We start from the raw sequence: 6,413 nt of genomic DNA, 5'->3' as shown, positions 1-6,413 counted from the left end.
ATAGGCATGGGTAGCCAGATCATCTAGAAACACTTTCCAACACTATAAAATTATAAGTTTTGCGACACTACTTGCCAATTCCTTACGGTAACATGACTAAGCAAAAAGTGCAAAACAAATAAAAAGGGGCACTCGCGGAAAAATGGCCATTCTAATATACGTTATTTCAGAAAAAAAAATTTCAGCCACGTGCTAGGCAAACCATCAAGGCACATTTTCCGACAAATAAACATCTAAATGAATCATTACTCTGTGATAGTTCCTTAGTATGTAGTAATTTTGAAAGAAATGGGAAAAAACGAAAAAATGGCAATCACAGGAAAATCGAACACATACCTATATATACGCCATATCTGGCTAAAAAAAAAAAAAGATAGGCATGGGTAGCCAGATCATCTAGAAACACTTTCCAACACTATAAAAATATAAGTTTTGCGACACTACTTGCCAATTCCTTACGGTAACATGACTAAGCAAATAAATGCAAAACAAATAAAAAGGGGCACTCGCGGAAAAAGGCTCAACATTCTAATATACGGCATCTCAGATAAAAAAAAGACATGCACGTGTTAGCCCAACCATCAAGGCACACTTTCTAACAAATAAATATGAAAAAAAATCAATGATATACGGCAATTCCTTACTACGTATTAAATTTTTACAAATATTGAAAAAAACAGAAATTGGCAACCGCAGTTAAATACCCAATATACCAATAACTACGTCGTATCTGACAAAAACAAAGTCACGTATGGGTAGCCAGATCATCAAGACACTTTCCAACACAAAAAAGCAAAAGTTTTACGACACTATTTGGCAATATCTTACGGAAAAATGACTTGGCAAAAAAATGAAAAAAAATTAAAAAGGGGCACTCGCGGTAAAAGGCCCAACATTCTAATATACGGCATCTCAGATAAAAAAAAAGACATGCACGTGTTAGCCCAACCATCAAGGCACACTTTCTAACAAATAAACATGAAAAAAAAATCAATAATATACGGCAATTCATTACTACGTAGTAAATTTTTACAAATATTGAAAAAAAAAAAAACAGAAATTGGCAACTGCAGTTAAATACCCAATATACCAATAACTACGTCGTATCTGACAAAAACAAAGTCACGCATGGGTAGCCAGATCATCTAGACACACTTTTCAACACTAAAAAAGCAAAAGTTTTACGACACTATTTGGCAATATCTTACGGAAAAATGACTTGGCAAAAAAATGAATAAAAATGAAAAAGGGGCAGTCGCAGTAAAATGGTCCTCGCGGTGATGAACGACATTTTAACTAAAAAAAAAATCATGCACATGGTAGCCAAACAATCCACCAAGACTTTCCACAACTGATAACCTATACAAGTTGCACCATTCTACGACAATTTCATAATACGTAATAACTTTGATAATTATGCAAATTACCTTAGAAGGGTAAACTCGGTCGCGCTCGACCCTGACGCGTCTCAGAAATCGGGGAAGGAGTACAGCTACAGCAATGCACATCTGGACACTACTAGAGCGTGTAGGGGAGACACCTACTGCAGGTCGATCACCCACAAATTCAGTCACGGGGGTGAGTCACGTGAGAAAAACCTCTTTTTTTTTGACGCTCAGGGTCGCGGACGACCCACCGTACCTTTCCAGGGTTAAGCAATAGGATAAAACCGGCAAATAACCTGGGATCATATTTCAGAAAAGAAAAAAAAAATGTTGGTTCCAATTATCATTATAGGAGTAAAATATATATGTTAGATATGAGAGAGAGAGAGAGAGAGAGAGAGAGAGAGAGAGAGAGAGAGAGAGAGAGAGAGAGGGAGAGAGAGAGAGGGACTGGATTTAACTTCTGGTTAATCGTAGCCACCTCTAGTTAATCCTATGAGATTAGTAAAAAAGGAAGGATATTGTCGTAAAGCGGCTACGCTTTATCAGTTTCACTCAGTTTGGATGGATCGTCTCCTAGTACTGTGTTCATTTTTTGCTTAAAGTTGCTGAATCATTTCGACACGAGTACGCTATACAGTGTGTCGGGAATTTTCGAACTGGCCATTCGAAAATCCCGCCATTTGACTTCATGAACATTTCGTCAAATGAGGGCAAGGCTGGGGAATCTCACGGTAGAAAGACTTGAGGTTTAATACGTGACTGTATTGGAACCAAAATCTTGACCACCTGGTGAGGAAGGAGCGAGTGTTGTGGAAATTGTCTGTTTATGATATATCAATGATGAATCTAACGTAAAATCGAGGCAACATGACAAAAATGTCTTATGTATGTGTTTAGTGTCAATGACAACTTTTCTTCGAAGATGCTGAGCCTCACTCGGCCTCTTTGATTCTTCGTCCCCCCTAAAGATAATTTGTTTATTAATTTGTTCTTATCTCTCTACCTCGTGTGCCAGGTTGGTTGTAGTATAAGTTTATGTGCAAGACGTTTAGTTTTTATATCGCAGTTTAACGTAGAGATCCTTGTGATTGGGGATCTGAATCCTGAGTTAAATAAGAATAGGGATATTTGGTGTGTGATACGTTGTGTATTGAATTCGAATTGGCACTATTTTCAGTTTGTTAATGAGTCCGGTGTGGACTTTGTGCTTGAAGAGCACGTGTTACATCACCAACAGTCAGCCTTGTTTTTCATTAAGTTTTGTGAATGCTTAAGGAAGTTGTTGTCTTGTATCAGAGTTTATTTTTATAATAAAATGGTAATTTTGTCGCCGTATTTTAGTTAACTCCTGAAAGGTTTTGGGAATCTTGCCTCTTCAAGGCCTTGCGATCCGCCCAGTACATCGGGCAGATTTAATAAACTGGTGAAAATCACAACATTTGGTCCTTCGAACTGGATCGCAAGCGCTTCCCAGAGCCGGACAGGACAAATTTAAAATATGAGCTTTTGAGAGAGAGAGAGAGAGAGAGAGAGAGAGAGAGAGAGAGAGAGAGAGAGAGAGAGAGAGAGAGAGAGAGGGGGGAACAATTAAGGTGCTCTACGTCCCGATGTGCGATCAACCACGTGGGTCAGTTTTTTGAGTCCCTTCCTAACGTAAAATACTTCTCTTTCCTTGCTTTGCCAACCCCCCCCCCCAAAACGTAAAGTAAAGTTAATCAAAATGGCGGTGGCACTATTGTGCACATCGAGGCTTCGATGGGCCTAATAAACGACTTACTTAGCGAAACGCAAAGAGCGCTATTGGAGACCTACTCTGAGTCCGTTTACCAGAATTTGGTAATGGAGTTGCAGGTAGAGGTCCGACAGCTAAGAGAGCTATACAAAAGCCAGTGTGTGAAACTAGAATCTAGTATTGAAGCCCGAATCAGGCACACGTTAGGCGAAGCTACACGCGCTTCTACCCTACTGTATAATAGGATAGACAAAATGAAAAGCACTTCAACGGGGAATGTTGCCCTCCCCAGCTTGAATCCGCTGCCTTTCCCCACGTTTGAAGGGGAAGTGCAAGAGTACGCATCGTACCGTGAGCTCTTCACAATCCATGTGGATCGAAGAGCGAATTTAGACGAAGTGTCTAAATTTACGTATTTATTGGGGACGTTGGACAAAGAGCCACTTAGAATCATCAAATCTCTAAGTGTAACCGCCGCGAACTATAGTGTAGCATTAGACCTTTTAGATAAGCAATATGGCAACGTGCACCAGACACTCATGATTCTGCACCGCAAATTAGCCAGCATCTTTGTGCCGTCACTAAACCCAGTAGAACTCAAAAGGTTCCGTTTTGAGTTGACCATCATAATCGAACAATTCAAAAGACTGAGTACAAATGACATAGGCCAGGGCATGGTCATGAGCCTCATAAATCAAAAATTATCTGAGGGAAAGCTCTACCGCAAAGTGGTCGAGCATTTGAGAAAATGTGACTATACGTTGGACGAGTTTTTTGAGGCAATAGACTTTATTGTGAGAATGCTAGAAGACGATGCGTTGCAGAGAGGTGACAGTCTTGAGAGTGACAAAAGACCAGACAGTAGTGTAAGACCGAAAACCCATCCCGTCCACAATAATTCCTGCCCATTTTGTAGTGAATGGCACCTGCCTCACGGATGTCGCCAAGTGACTGACGTAGCTGGCAGACGTCGCATTTTGCTGAAAAGGGGTCTTTGTTTTAATTGCACGAAATCAGGTCACCGTAGTGACAAATGTCCCGTTTCAAATTCCTGTAGAAACTGTAATGCTAAGCACCACACTGCAATTTGCGATGCGGGTAGACCGCAATCGATCCCTAGTCATAGTAGTAGTCAAACAACGACGTCCCGCCCCGTAGTGAATGCGACGCCTCAGCAGCCCGAAACTTCCCCCCGACCACCCAAGACTAAAGTAGAGGCTAAACCATGCACAAGCGCAAAGATCGCGCAGAGGTCTGATGTGGACCTCCCATGCACTATCTTGCCAACAGCCATGGCAGGTATTCAACAAAAGCAAGGTAGTAAGTGAGTCTGCCTATTCCTCGACTCAGGAAGCCAGAGGAGCTTTATCTCAGCAAAAATTGCCCGTCAATTAGGCCTACCGGTGGTAGGACGAGTATCCTTAAATATAGCTCCGTTTGGTTCCGAGGAAATAAGCGGACAATACGATGTAGTAAGTTGCAGGGTTGAAATGGGCAAAAGAATCGTGCGTATGAAACTAGTAGCACATGAGAGCGTAGACGTCCCGATACATAACGCTGGTTATGGTAAAGTCAGACAGCATCTGTTGACCAAGGGAGTCACGTTAGCCGATCCAGCCAACAAGTCTGATGTGTTGAAAAATGTCCACGTATTAGTAGGGGCTGACTACTTTAGTTATTTTGTAATAGGCGTGGAGAGAGTGGATGGGATCAATCTCTTCCTGACGCATGATGGCATGTCGCCATATGGGAAGATGCCGCAGTGGCTACTGCAAGGGGAGAGGATTGAGCAGGTGACAACATTGAGAGTGTGCAGAATCACGAACGAGCCATATCTGTGTGATGTAGACGAGTGGTGGCGATTAGACCGTGTTGGCATCGCCCCATCTGAGCAATACACTGTTCGCGAGGCCGAGGCCATGCGAAAGGTATCGCAAAGCGTTGTAAAAAAAAACTGAGGGATATCAGGTTAGCCTACCATTCGGGTCGGATGCTAGGCCAGAAACAAATTATCGTAACGCTGTGGCGCAGTTAGAGTCGTTGCAGACCAAGTTCCGAAAGGATAGGAAATATTTTGAACAATATCAGGGAGTGATAGATAAATATATCGAAGCAGGTTTTATATCTGAGGTGAAAGATCCCATAGTGGAAGGTTATTACCTGCCACACTTTGGGGTCAGGAAAGACAGCCGTACCACCCCCCTTAGAATCGTGTTCAATGCCTCGGCAAAGTCAAAGGGTTGTAAGTCATTGAATGAATGTCTCTTACCTGGGCCCAATTTGGTAAAGGTAGCATATAGTTTAATCATAAGGTTCAGGTTGAACCGATATGCCATGTTAGCCGACATAAGTAAAGCATTCCATCGTGTTTTGTTAGATCCTCGTGATGCCAAATACACACGATTTCTGTGGCGCTAGGCAGCTGGTTGAGCGCTTACCTTCGTCTTTAGAGTCGTGGTGTTCAGCATCACAGCTAGTCCATTTTTGCTACAACAGATATTAAATTGTCATTTTAAAGAGGAAGGCCGGCCAGATTTGGTAAAACCCTTTTATGTCAATAACTATCTGGCCAAATTTGAGGATTTAGAACACATGAGGTAAAAGCATGAGTCCGTTAATAACATCTTAAAGGGGGCGGGTATGCCCTTGGAAGGGTGGGCAAGCAATCACTTGGCCTTCGATAGCGAGAGACAGTGGAGTGAGCCTGTGAGTGTGAACGTGCTCGGGCTGCGATGGGCCCGGGACGTGGACAGATTGTGTGTGAAGGCAAGTAAGGGGATTAGTGAATTGGGAGATGGATGGGTACCTACGAAGCGTAGGGTACTTTCCCTGTTGGTCTCGATTTACGATCCAATAGGTTTGATCAGCACATTATTTGTGAAGGGAAAACTTTTCTTCCAACAACTATGGGAGGATAATGTAGGTTGGGATGACGTGTTAGGAGGAGAAAAGGCTAAAGAGGCAAGTGAATTGTTGCATGATTTGAAAGCAGTGAGCGACATCACCTTTCAAAGATCGATAGGTAAAAAGGGTTTAGAACTACATGTGTTCACCGATGCCAGCAGTAAGGCATACGGAGCAGTGGCATATACCAGGGACGATTGCAATCGGGTAAGTTTAATTACAAGCAAAATGAGGATCACTCCAAAAGGGATGAGCAAACTGACGATCTCCAAGCTAGAGCTGCTGGCCTTATTGTTAGGCAGCAGATTAGCAAGAACTCTCAAGGAACTGATCGAGCCACGAGAAATAGTAATGTGGACTGACAGCAAGGTAACGTTGGCATGGGTAGC

This window comes from Palaemon carinicauda, chromosome 5 (assembly GCF_036898095.1).
Source record: "Palaemon carinicauda isolate YSFRI2023 chromosome 5, ASM3689809v2, whole genome shotgun sequence".
In the NCBI taxonomy this organism is placed as follows: Eukaryota; Metazoa; Arthropoda; class Malacostraca; order Decapoda; family Palaemonidae; genus Palaemon; species Palaemon carinicauda.
The sequence above is the reverse complement of the archived record's forward strand: the minus strand, read 5'-3'. Positions refer to the sequence as shown.